General features: G+C 43.2%; 1 long non-coding RNA gene across 1 annotated transcript in view; it reads right to left on the bottom strand.

Annotated features, from left to right (window-relative positions):
• Positions 1-12,318, bottom strand: part of LOC148005171 (uncharacterized) — a 53,420-nt gene extending 41,102 nt beyond the window's left edge. Inside the window, exons 1-2 of the long non-coding RNA XR_015623461.1 lie at positions 12,237-12,318; positions 4,291-4,532 (exon numbers count right to left, since the gene is read on the bottom strand). This is a non-coding gene — a long non-coding RNA (uncharacterized LOC148005171). The remainder of the gene's footprint in view (positions 1-4,290; positions 4,533-12,236) is intronic.
• Between the last annotated feature and the right edge of the window lie 264 nt (positions 12,319-12,582).

The following is a 12,582-nucleotide window of genomic DNA, read 5'->3' as shown; positions in this document are numbered from 1 at the left end:
TGTAGTACTTATTCTCTCTCTCTCTCTCTCTCTCTCTCTCCTTTTGAACGGCTCATAATAAAGCTCAACAGCACATAGATAGCCATGAACAGCTGTCGTTGCCTTATTTTCACCCCAATTATAGTATAACATCCCCTTGGTCTTATGAAATGCTCAAACATAAAGTGACAGCAAAGGAGGTGAAGACTGTAGATGGTAGGACTCCGTATTGAACCCTATGCATGTAGTGCATTTTACCTTCAAACACGTATGGGGCTCATTTGGTCAAACTATTGTCTTGTGGTACCCCCTAGTTAGAAAAGATATTCTATATGGTTTCCTCCTCTAGGGCCACTGCAAAGAACTGCCTGCTATTGCTTAAACAGTAGAAATTTATCATCTCATAGGTCTAGATACTAGTAGTCCTGGAGAGTTGGTCTCTTCTCAGGGCAGTGAGGTTTGGTCTGTCTGCTTTGTCTGTGATTGACAATCTTCTCCCCACGTCATCTCACCATCTTTCTCTATATCTTCCAATCTCCATATTTCACTTTCTTCTTAAGATGCCAATCTCATCTGATGAGGACTTACCCCAGTGACCTCAAGGTCCCGAACCTCTGCATAGACCCTCTGACACAGAAGGTCACATTCTAAGGTTTAGGATGAGAAGTCAGGACTTAACATATGAGTATGGAGTCACATTTACTCTGTAAATGTAAGTCACAGTAGACCTACACATACTAAAAGCATCAATAGCTTTAGGGATGCACATTCTATTGGTGAACAAAGAGAAAGGAGTAAAGAAAAATGGGGCATGGGGGAAAGGAGGGAAGAAAGAAGAACCATTCTCAGAGCTCAGATCCACGAGTTGATTCCAACTGCAGGATCCACACTGGATCTAGGAGGAAAAAGAACTCCAGACTGAATGCCTAGGTAATACTCCAAGGAGGAAACCAGATCCAGAAAGCAATGGTCCAGTGACTAGTCCATAAAAAGCCTTCTGACACCATGGAACAAGTCAGCACATGAGCTAACAAGAAAACCCACTTATCTATCCAGAGAATGGTGTCTACCATTGTCCTCTGAATCTCCTCTGTTACATCCATAGAGGGTCATTGGGTCTATGCTGCTAATGGATGCCTTTTTTCCAAATAGGCACTTCCTCTGTAGAAATAAATACAATATGTTAATTCAGCAGTCAGTTTTCTGTTCTATTTAAGAAATACAAATGATTGAAAGAAAGAGTCTTGTTGTAATGTCAAATTCTTTCTGACATTTGCCCAACCAACATTGAAATCCATTCAATGAACAGATTCAAGGAACCTGAGAAGATGCCAGGAGAGAGGAAGATGGCAGGATGCAGAAAGCACAGGAAAGCTGGAACTGGGAGTACGGATGTGTATTTCTCATCTTCTCAGGAGGTTGAGGCTAGAGGTCAGGAAGAGAGTGAATCCAAGGTCCAGCTTAGGCAAATCAGTGAGACCCCCAACAGGGAAGAAGTCATTCCATAAGGGATCATGGAAAACCTGAGACATTATTCAAATAAAGGAAAACAGTCCGCATTCCCTCAACTGTCCTATACAGCAATTGGCCGGACACAAAAGAGTCCCAGGAAGAAAATGCACAGTCTCCCACTTGCCTGCAGATTGCAGGGTCTCACTAGATAAAACACTGGGCTTTCAGAAGCTGGAAAGAACCCAGATGTCCTTAAACAGAGGAAAAGATACCGAAAATATGGTACATTTACACAATGGAGTACTACTACTCAGCTATTAAAAACAATGACTTCATGAAATCCTTAGGCAAATGGATGGAATTAGAAAATATCACCCAATCACAAAAGAGTAGACATGGTATGCACTCACTGATAAGTGGATATTAGCTCAAAACCTCAGAATACCCAAGACACAATTCACAGATCATATGAAGTTCAAGAAGAAGGAATAACAAAATGTGGATGCTTCAGTTCTTCTTAGAATGGGGGACAAAATGCTCACAGGAGGAAATAAAGGGACAAAGAGTGTAGCAGAAACTGAAGGAAAGGCCATCCAGAGGCTGCCCCACTTGGGGACTCATCCCATATGCAGCCACCAAATCCAGTCACTATTGCTGATGCCAAGAAGTGCTTGCTGACAGGAGCCTGATAATAGGTGTCTCCTGAGAGGGTTTGCCAGAGCCTTACTGATACACAAGAGGATGCTTGCAGCTAACCATTGGGGACTGAGAATGGGGACCCCAATGGAGGAGTTAGAGAAAGGATTGAAGGAGCTAAAGGAGTTTGCAACTCCATAGAAAGAACAACAATATCCACCAACTAGAATGCCCCAGAGCTCCTAGGGACTAAACCACCAATCATAGAGTACACATGGAGGGATCCATGGCTCTAGTCACATATGTAGCAGAGGATGGCATTGTCTAGCATCAATAGGAGGAGACACCCTTGGTCCTGTGAAGGCTCGTTTCCCCAGTGTAAGGGAAAGCCAGGGTGTTGAGGTGGCAGTGGGTGGGTGGGTGGGTCGGGGATCATCCTCATAGAAGCAGGGGGAAGGGAGAGGGGGGAGGGGGGAACCGGGAAAGGGAATAACACTTGAAATACAAATTCATAAAGTATTCAATTAAAAAATCCAGGTACAATAATTGGACAAATTGGCAAAGCGTATCTATGGAGACCATGATTACCAAAGGATTGCTTGAAGTAAGGGTGAGAGAAAAAGAATGGTGTCAGTGAAGACTGATGTGATGATGAGACTGTTCTCTGTCTTCCTAGGGATTGCTCTATTATGAGTGAATAAGATTGTTTAGATGCATTCACATTAGAAATAAATTCTATGCATTTCGTTTTTAAAAAAACTGGTCTTGCTTTTCCATATATGCTGTATTTTCCCATCCTAGGTGACAAGACTGAATTTGCAACAGTGTAAAGACTCTGGATTTTCTTCTCTTGACCCATGGGACTGGCAGCAGCTGAGGACTTGCGTTATATTGATTAGTTATAATAATGGCTGAAGACAGCGGAATGGCTAAGGTTTTCTGGCTCAGCCTCTACATCTAATTATTTGTTTCAGATAAATAAAGAGTTTCCATTTATTTGTAGCCTCATTTTAATTGATTAAGTGGGGTTCTGTTTCTTGTATTCAAAAAACAAAAGTCATTTAAAAATACAGGAAAATAACTTTCTTTGTAATTTCTTCAAACTAAGAAACTCATAGCTTAGGGCCAAGACTTCAGCCTCACCTTACTAGGACACAGCTCTGCCTGGAAAAGGACTTAGATGCTTTAGGCATGGATTTGCGCTAGGTCAACTCACTCACCTATAGGCAAGCTGAAAACCCACTCAGGCTGTGGGACATCAAGCATAGAAAACTTATCTCCATGTCTTCCACAGAATGTAAGCCTATGCTGTCAAAAGGTCTGTAATTTTCATTTTGAAAATGTTTCATTGTTAGAGGGTACAGTGGGGAGGAGAAAAGAAAGGAAGGGAGGTATGGGGGAGAGGGACGAAAGGCACATACCTCAAGGAGCTAAACATTTGCAAGGTGTACAATCATTGAAGATCTTGGCCCATTTGGAGATGTGTTTTGGGTAGTTTTGGAAACTCGTAAGTAGCTGGAGGAATTGGGTCACTGGAGGAGGATCTTGTAGGACTATATTTTGATTTCAGACCCCCCCCAAGTCTCTTGTCTTTTTTCTCTTTCTTGCAACTCCCTGTCCATTCTGGTTTCAGCTGCTCTACTTCTTCATAGCAGCCTCCTGCCATGGTGAACCAGGAGCATCTAAAGTTGAACTTGAACAGACCCTTCCTTCTTTAAGCTCTGCAACATGTTTGCAGAGCAATACAAAAATGTAAAAGATGCAGACAGCATTTTAAACTATAAGGGGGAGCTGCTGTGTACCAGTTCTGTGACACTGAAAGCAACTTAGCAAATGCCCTTACTGATGGGACTAAGACTACCTTGATCAGAAGGGATGCTTATGGAGTCTTTTGGATGATATCTGTGGGCTCATTTCAGTTTTAACTCTCAGGACTCCCTCCCTCTGCCCTGTGACTGTATCTAGTAATATACCAATATGTTTCTATATTTCTCTTTGTTGGCAACTTGTGTGTCTCTATGTTTTTGCTCAATTTATTCCATTGCTCTGGAAGGTTAAAGACAGATTTATTGCTGGTAGGCAAGGTCTTGTGTCTGTTTTGAAGTCATTTAATTTTGCTCGTAGCTTGGGATCTATGAATATCATCTTCAGTGGCACATGACCTCCTAGACCATTTTTGTCCTTGTCAGCCAAAAACTACTACAATCTAGCTAGAAATCTCACCTTGTATGGACTCACACTCCTGTCCATAATGGATGTTGCCACCCTCCAGCCTTCAAAGCTGAGCAGGAAGCATTGGCAAAGTGTTGTGACTTGTTCTTCTTCTCCAGTCAGTTTGGTGGGATAATGAGCAGTGCTTTGGAGACCAACCTCTGAAGTGAGGATCAGTTCCTTCTCTGTGGACCCCTTCTGTTTCCATTTCAATCTTGCTTCTCATTTAATTTGAAGGACAGTTGCTTCTTTTCCTTCAGGAAGCAAAGACAACCAAAAGGCAACAGCCCATCAGCCCATCTTGTAGTTCTTCCTTTGACTTTAGATCAATAATGGGCAGATATATTCTCTCTGTCCATAGAACAAACACTGGTAACATCACTATATGGGTAAGTGGGTCTATGTCATAGTGTGGCTCTTCATTGTCTATGGGGGCCATATTCAGACTCATTCTCAAGTAAGAACTTCACCATTAAATATGAAAATTACAGATACAATACAAAGGTATTAAATAAAATAATTATTCTCTCCTTTTTTTATTTCCACAGTATAAGTCTACCAAACTAGGCATGATATCAACAAGAGTTTCACATTCAGAAACAGAGGAATAGTTCAGGATCAGCCCAACTTCCCTTCCTGGCCCCAGACTCAAGTTCTGCACCATATTAACTGCAAACAGCAGGGTCTTAATCATTCTTAGTTGCCAAATAGCCTTGCAAATTACATATTGTGCTGGCTCTGGGTACAGCTAGAGGAAATAAATGCCTATATTTATGTGGAAAATATGACCGTATAGCATAATTGGGGATATTTAAATTTTTCATGAATATATGATTTTAACAGTAAGTTTGATGGGTATTAGTTGAGAATTCTTCTGAAAAATGAAAAACAGATTTATCAAAATTTGTTAGAACCTTATCAGTGATTAGTAGCAGTTACTTTCATTAACACAGAACAGAGCAAAAATCATCCAGGTATTCATTTGTTTTGAGTCCTTTAGTACCCATATGCTATTTCCATGAGAACAGCCTAAAGTTATTTAACGCTCAATTCTGTATTGTGGGGCAAGCCGCTCTCACAGGCAGGCCTAGTCCAATGGGAAGGCATATGGGAGAGCCACTCCTCTCCTCTGAGCAGATGGAGTAGAAGCATGTCACAGCAATAATGTGCTTTGTCTCCAGAGGGAGGATGCTGGCTGCTTTGTTCTTGGATGACATTGCCTGCCAAGCCTTCTGCTCAGGTTAGAGCTTACACACTTCCAGTTCCTACCGACTTTGTTATTTTGAAAAGAATTTCCATAGTAGAATTCCAGAACCATGTACACACACACACACACACACACACACACACACACACACACACACACAACAAACACACATGTACATGTATACACAAATATACATACATACACACCACATACATGCACACCCACAGATACACACACATACACTCATAAACACACAAACTTGCTTGCAGATGATCTGAAGCACATAAGTGAATTTTGAAATATTCAAAAATAAAACGGCCTTTTCACCTTGTATGGCTCATTTAGTTTAGTGGGATCCAGGGACGCTTCCAAAGCACAGAGGATCACGCCCTCATAGAGATGGAGAAGCGAAGACGCAGAGATGGTTAACTCACCAAAGCCACCGTTACGAACTGTCTATGGACTGCAAAGATTATGGCTCAGTTGGCAAAGCATGTGCCTCCCAAGCTTGCGTACCTGAGTTCACACCTAAAGCATAAGCAAAAAGTCAAGTGCTTTGCAATAATCACAGGAGAGGTAGGTGGGTCCCTAGAGTTCACTGACTAGGTAGCCTAGACAACTGGGTGAGACTTCAGGCCAAACAAAGTTCTGGTCTCAAACAGAAAGTGATAGGTGCCTAAGGAATTACACATGAGTCTGTCCTAACCCCCATACAAAGGTGAGCACACACCCACACACACACACACACACACACTCATGAGTGCACAGACTCACACATGCATGCTCAGGCACAGATGCATATACAGTCACACACATGTGCACGCATGCTCACACACACATACTTATACACATGCTCATATACATACCTGCATAACAAAACCAAAGGCCTTTTATGGCTTTTCTAACAGGTGATTCAATGCATTGAGAAATAGACCTAGGAATCAAAAATATGAACAATGTCCACCAGCAAACCAAAGACTATCCACAGAAGACTTCCCACAGGAGCTGCACATGACATGTTAGTACCTTTCTCTCCAAGGTAATAAGTCTGTGAGCACTGCCCATGGTTCAGAATCCAGTGTAATGGATATATGCCTTGGGCATTGCATTCTCAATGCCTTAAGCTTTAACTGCTGATGTCAGTTATAAATATAGTTATAAAAATATTAAGCAGGATTCACAGTAGAAGACACTTAAACTATTTCACATGGGTGGTCGCTACTGGGTCTGGTCTACAGTGGCAGTAATTTGCCCAGGGCACTAATACATAGTGTCACAATCTGCATGACAAAATAAAAACAATCTGAAGAACTGTCTGCCACTTCCCTCTCCTCCACTGTCAGGGCCCCATTCTCTCAGCATGTCTTCATAAGGCCTTTTCCTTTGTCCCTCTGTCTCCAGATTTCTCCCTTCCCCTACACTGCACTATAGTCCTGATTATATCTTATCTAACTTGCTAACATTATAAAGACACTTTTACAAATAGGGTCATAGTCTGAGGCACTGTGATTAGAATTCTAACAAATCTGTCAGTGTCTGGGGAAGGGGTAGTGGTCTAATCTACAACAACAATGAGCCCCGAATGTAAAAGTTATAAGTTGTGTGGTGACATACTGTTCTCAATCTGTGAGGAGGTCAAATGAGTCATTAAATTGTGCTCCTGCTTTTGTAGGTCACAGCAAAGTTAGGGTAAAGACAGAAACCTGGATTTCTAGGAGGTTCCACCAGACAGGTGACCTTTGTTCATGGTGTGAGTGAGGACAGGGGCTTGTCTTCCTGTATGACTCTAACTGGCTGGATGAATACTTGTGGGGGAGGGTGTTAGGACAGAGCCGTTTCATACCTAATCCTGGCTTTGCCCACATCCACAGAAATCACCAGTGACCACAGAAGGGTAGGTCTGGATGTGGGCTGGCATCCCATGGCAGGCACATGCAGGGACAAGGAGTGTTTATGCTGGGGTTACCTTTAGTGAGAAGCTAGGCTGTTTTATTTTTAATGAAGTATAGTCATAAAGTAGAGAAGAAGAGAATTTCCTCGTAGAGGTTAGTAGGCCACATCTGGAGCCCTTTTGTCCCGCTGGTGGCAGGGACTTCATGTATATTATTCCCTGCTACAGTATTTTACAGTCCTCCCAGAAATGCTTGCTATTGTATTATTATGTAAAGATGTCTCGGCATGCACATGTTCTGTCATAGCTGTTGCTGGCATTTACACGTAGGGTTACAGGACCACAGTTAGTATTTTACTTCAACAAACTCTAGGCCTTTTCCATTTCTCTTACATATTGTGGATTTGTGTGATTGCTGAGGCCTTTAGATACCAATATAAGAGGCTGCCTTCTAGTAGAGGTTATTCAGGTAAATTTTGAGGCATTAGAGGGAAATTGTCTCTGAAGCATTACGTGCACACTCACAGAAGGTCTACTACCACCACCCTAGATGCTCTCTGTACAGAGTTAACCTTTGTATGTGGAAATGTGGACAGCTGCATATGGGAAAAACTTTGAACATGGTTATACTTGTACTGTGGGAATTTAAGGCATTGCTTCTGTGAGTCTTCTACAGGGGAGGAGTGACACAGGATGTATCAATGTTAGGAATCCACCCCACCGTCTACAGATCACATATATGTGGGTACTGCAGAGAAACCTTTGATCACTGGCAATAGCAGCTCACTTCTCAGTTACTGATGTCCCCAGAGCACCCTGTGATTTCTCTCTGCCCTCCCTCACCCATTTGTCCTTTTGATTCAAACTTCTCAGCTGTACCTACCCCTTCCCTTTACCCTCCCAGTGCACAGCCACTTCTCCAAGACTCACTCTGCTCACCAACTACTTCTGTTTGGAGTTGTACACTGAAGGGCAAGGCACTCCTAGTATTAGGATTGCACAGCTGAAAAGCAAAGCCTTGATCACCTCTCCCTCCTCTAGGCACTAGGCCAAGCCTGTCACATTGCCTTGTTTGAATCTTCTCAACAACAGAGAAGTCACTTTTATTATCCTCTGCTGAGGGCTGGAAGATGTGCTCAGAAATGTGATTTAATGGTATAAAATCAAGACAAACTCATTGGCTGATCCTGAACCTTCTGTAACGGAGCATGCTTTGGAAACTTAGGGTAAGGGATGGCATAGCATTTGTGTACCACAAAAGAAAAGGCTGGGACAATTGTTTTTACTCTAATGCCTGGAATTTGAGGAGCGGGTGAAGATGCCTCTCGTGTGCTTGGTCTATAAGAAGTCTCTCTGCCCCAGGGGTTCTCTAGGACATATGTACACACCTGGTGATGTGTAGGATGCTGTGCTGCCTTCGAGTCCTGACTGGGCCTGAGATGACATGCATGTGGCAGGACAGATGGGAAATGGAGCCATTATGAAGCCTCCTCATTATTTCTTGTCAGCCCTGAGTTCCATTAGGAAAATTAATATATTGACTATTTCTCTAGAGATGAATCACAAGAAAATTATCCATACGAGGGCGGGTGTGTGTGTGTGTGTGTGTGTGTGTGTGTATGTGTGTGTGTGTGTGTGTCAGAATATCTGTAGTTTATGACATATCAAGTAGAAATTTCTGGAGGATTCCATGTGGAAGATTCCAAGCACCTCAGTTACCTTGGCCAATCCTGGCATTACTGGCCACGGTCCCTTCTTTCAGACTCCCTTCCAAGCAGGGGTCGCAGCATACCCAGAGAAGACCACTTCATACAGGCTGGACTGCCAACAAAGCCTCATCCATCATTTTTACAAACTTCAGATCCACAGAGAAAAACTGTCCCTGGGTGGCTCTCCACCTCTGGTATGGAAGTGTGATACATGAGGGACAGTGGATAGCTCTCCCTGCTGACCACTGAGTCCCCATGGGAAGACTTATTTTTTATGAGTAGTAGCACTAACTGCTGAGTATTTTTTCCTCAGTGAAGAAAGGTTTGTTTAAGAGAAGAACTGGGAAAAATACATGAATTTTTTAAAAATGCAGCCACCTCCAGATCAGGGAAAATAAAAAGAAAGCCAACATGAGATGAACAAAGAGGCCAATACACGAACATTCCTGAAACGTGGGATCCCTTCAGGACATAAAGAAGGAAATGGGTGGGGAGGGGCTCCTCCATGGGTACCTACAGTGGGCAGACAATAGACACAGCTCTATAAAATGGCACTGTAGGGTGTGTAGCAGTGTTCTATCTCCAAATGGGAAACTTCAAACTCAAAGAACTTCAGAGCCACTCTCCATGTTGAAGAACAGGTCAAATCCTTCCAATTCAACTGCTGATCATGCTCGGTTATCTCACAGAAGAATTCAAAAGCATGTAGTTCTATTTCACATTTATGTCTCCATAAGATCATGATCATTCTGTGCTGTACCCCCTCTAAGAGTCAAGAGTCATAGTTGTGCCATCAAGAACCTCCAATCTCTGGGTTTCCTGGGGAGATACGATGTCCAGATCTGAAAATGTTTCAGGAGAACAGACTAAAATACCAAGTGCTGTTTCCCAGCATTCAGAGGTGCACACAGATCCCTGGAGTCAGTGGTACCCACAGAAAACACGGAGAAGCACACACAGAGAGGCCAGTGAAGCGGCAGTGCTGATTTCTTCCCTAGTTTCTATGGGCCTGGATGCCTATGTGCAGCTCCCGGAGGGTTGACGTTCTCTAGGTTTGCATCAAACAAGAAGGTAATTGACAACTTTTGGAAACAGTTAGTACCCCAGAGCAGAGCAAACAGGCTTGGCGGAGGTGGGCAGTTGGAATGAGAGGAGATGGGAATGAAAGGAAAAGAAGAAATGGAACAGTGTGAAAGAATCAGAGAGTGAACACACACAAGAGGACGAGCCACTCTGCAAACAGGCTGGAGCAGTCAGGCACGAAGGTGCATGGAGGACTCCTGAAGACTGAAGATCAAGAGAAACACAAGCAGTGGATGTAAAGCCAGGATAACATGAAGGTGATGATAGCAAAGGAATTACGGGGATAAAGAAAACTTGATGGGTCTCTAACGCCAAAGCACTCTACACAGGACACTGACTTCTTTCCCCTGAGGCTGCCTCCCAGCTATGATCTAGTCTCTCTGCCTCAGTTTGGACTGGATCTATATTGGGGTGGAGGGCTGTTCTCACACTGTATCAACAAAGTCTGCCAAATAGGGCCAGGTCTACCATGTGACTGATGCCTTACTTAGTGGTTCTTACATTCTGACAAGCAAGAGCAGGTCTGTAGCCTACCCAGAGCAGACAGCTCACTGAGATGGATGCTGTGGTCCTCTGTCCTCCTGCAACCTCCGGGTCTCCACAAAGCCCAGCATGCTTGTTCTCACGGGCCTTTCTTTGGTGTATGATCAGGCTGACTACATGCTTGGGCCTGCCATTAAAAGCCACATTTCAAGGGGGCTATGAAAGTAAATGGACAAAAGGAAGAGCAGAGGATTTCCAGGCTAGCAACGACTCTTGCAAAACCAAGAGAAGGAAAACAAATGACTCCATTGTCCTAGCAGCTAAGAAAAAAAAATTGCCAGTTTCTAAGCAACATTTATTATCATTTAATTAATAAGCATTTCTCCATGCATTGACAGTCCTGTTGGAGTTATTCTTTATAACAACACTCCTTCATTATTGCTCTCCTGCACTGTACAAGTGAGGAGGTTGATTTCTTCCCTGCCTGCTCCAAACAAAAGCAGACAAAGGCCTCTCAGGCTGCAGAGACCTCATCTCAGCAATGGGGAATGGAGTCTCAGCTGAGTGACAGGGACTCAAAGACAAAAGAAGGCCAAGGTCAGCCTAACAATATGCCTGTCACTGCTTTCTGAGGGGGCCCAGTCGATCTGCACGATCTGCATGAGGGGAAAAATTTGACCTAGCCTTACTCCAGAAAGGCTTTCTGAAACAAAGCCTCCTCTTGGGCGCTCTTGTCTGCCCTGAAAGTCGCCCTTCACCTTCAGTGTCTATGATTCAGTCTCACAAAGACTTGAGGGACATTCAGTTCTGGGCTAAAGATGCTGCAAGTGAGTGTTAGTATCGGCTGGACATCTCTCTCACCCATCTGGAAAGAGAGCACCAGTTACAGAATGGGCTTTGAAATTTGGGAATAGTTTTTAGTAGCTAGTCTTTTGTTGGTGCTATTTTAATGAAACATTGAACACATAGCACAACATAACACATAGGGGTATTTAAGTGTGCGTTAGCACATTTGAAATATGCACATATGCCCATCATAAAAAGCTGTGAGCAGTCATGTAACAAAAAAAAAATGGAAGTAATACAAACAGATGAATAGAGCCTGCAGTGGAATTGTGGGAAATCCTTGGCCGATGAATGACATTTGTTTCCAATGAAGCCTCTCTGTTTCCTGTTTATTTCTTGCTCTAAATTGAAGATGAGCTGCCCATGCTGATTCTCTCCTTACATCCTGCAGATGGCTGCCTGAATGGGGCCCTAAAGGTTGACATGGGGCCTTAGTAGAAGCATAAAGCCAATACCTCATTGACCTGTAACCGAAGATGAACACAAACCAGAAACAGACAGCGAAGGGAAATGCAAGAAGGTGTTTGGAGACGTTAAAAGGGGACTCTTTTTTTCTTAGTTGTTTTTTTGGCAGTTACAAGGCTTTGCTCTACCCAGGAGGGTTTGATTCTTATAGGCAAAGAGAGGTTTAATGTTCGCAAAACCTTCTGAGTAAACCAACCAGAAACCAAAGGGTCCTCCCTGTGGTTAGGGAAAGGAGGAAATTGGGGAAGGGAAGGATGGTGAAGCATAATCTCACCTCTATTTCCAGACAGGTTCAACGAGACTTCTTTCTCTGCCTTCCTTGCTGGCAGCTCTACTGATCCTAGAGGTGAGTTGTCAAGGTTATAAGCTTTCATGACCTTGAACCTCATCTCCTTTCAGACTGAGACTCACGGTTAATAGTTAACTACAAAACAATTGAGCCAACACAGGCTCATTTTATTATTAATCCCTCCATTAGTTTACCTAAAACAGTTCATCAGGATCCTTTTATGTTAATAGTTCTGTCAATCAGTAGTACAGAAAGTGGCAAGCGAGTACTCCATGTTTCCTGTGTAACTATTGTGCTACACAATGCTCTCCTTACAGAAGCATTTGGTGTC

The sequence above is a fragment of the Rattus norvegicus genome, chromosome 6 (assembly GCF_021556685.1).
Source record: "Rattus norvegicus strain SHRSP/BbbUtx chromosome 6, alternate assembly SHRSP_T2T, whole genome shotgun sequence".
Classification (NCBI taxonomy): domain Eukaryota; kingdom Metazoa; phylum Chordata; class Mammalia; order Rodentia; family Muridae; genus Rattus; species Rattus norvegicus.
Note: the sequence above shows the minus strand (reverse complement) of the source record. Positions and strands in the feature narration are given on the sequence as shown.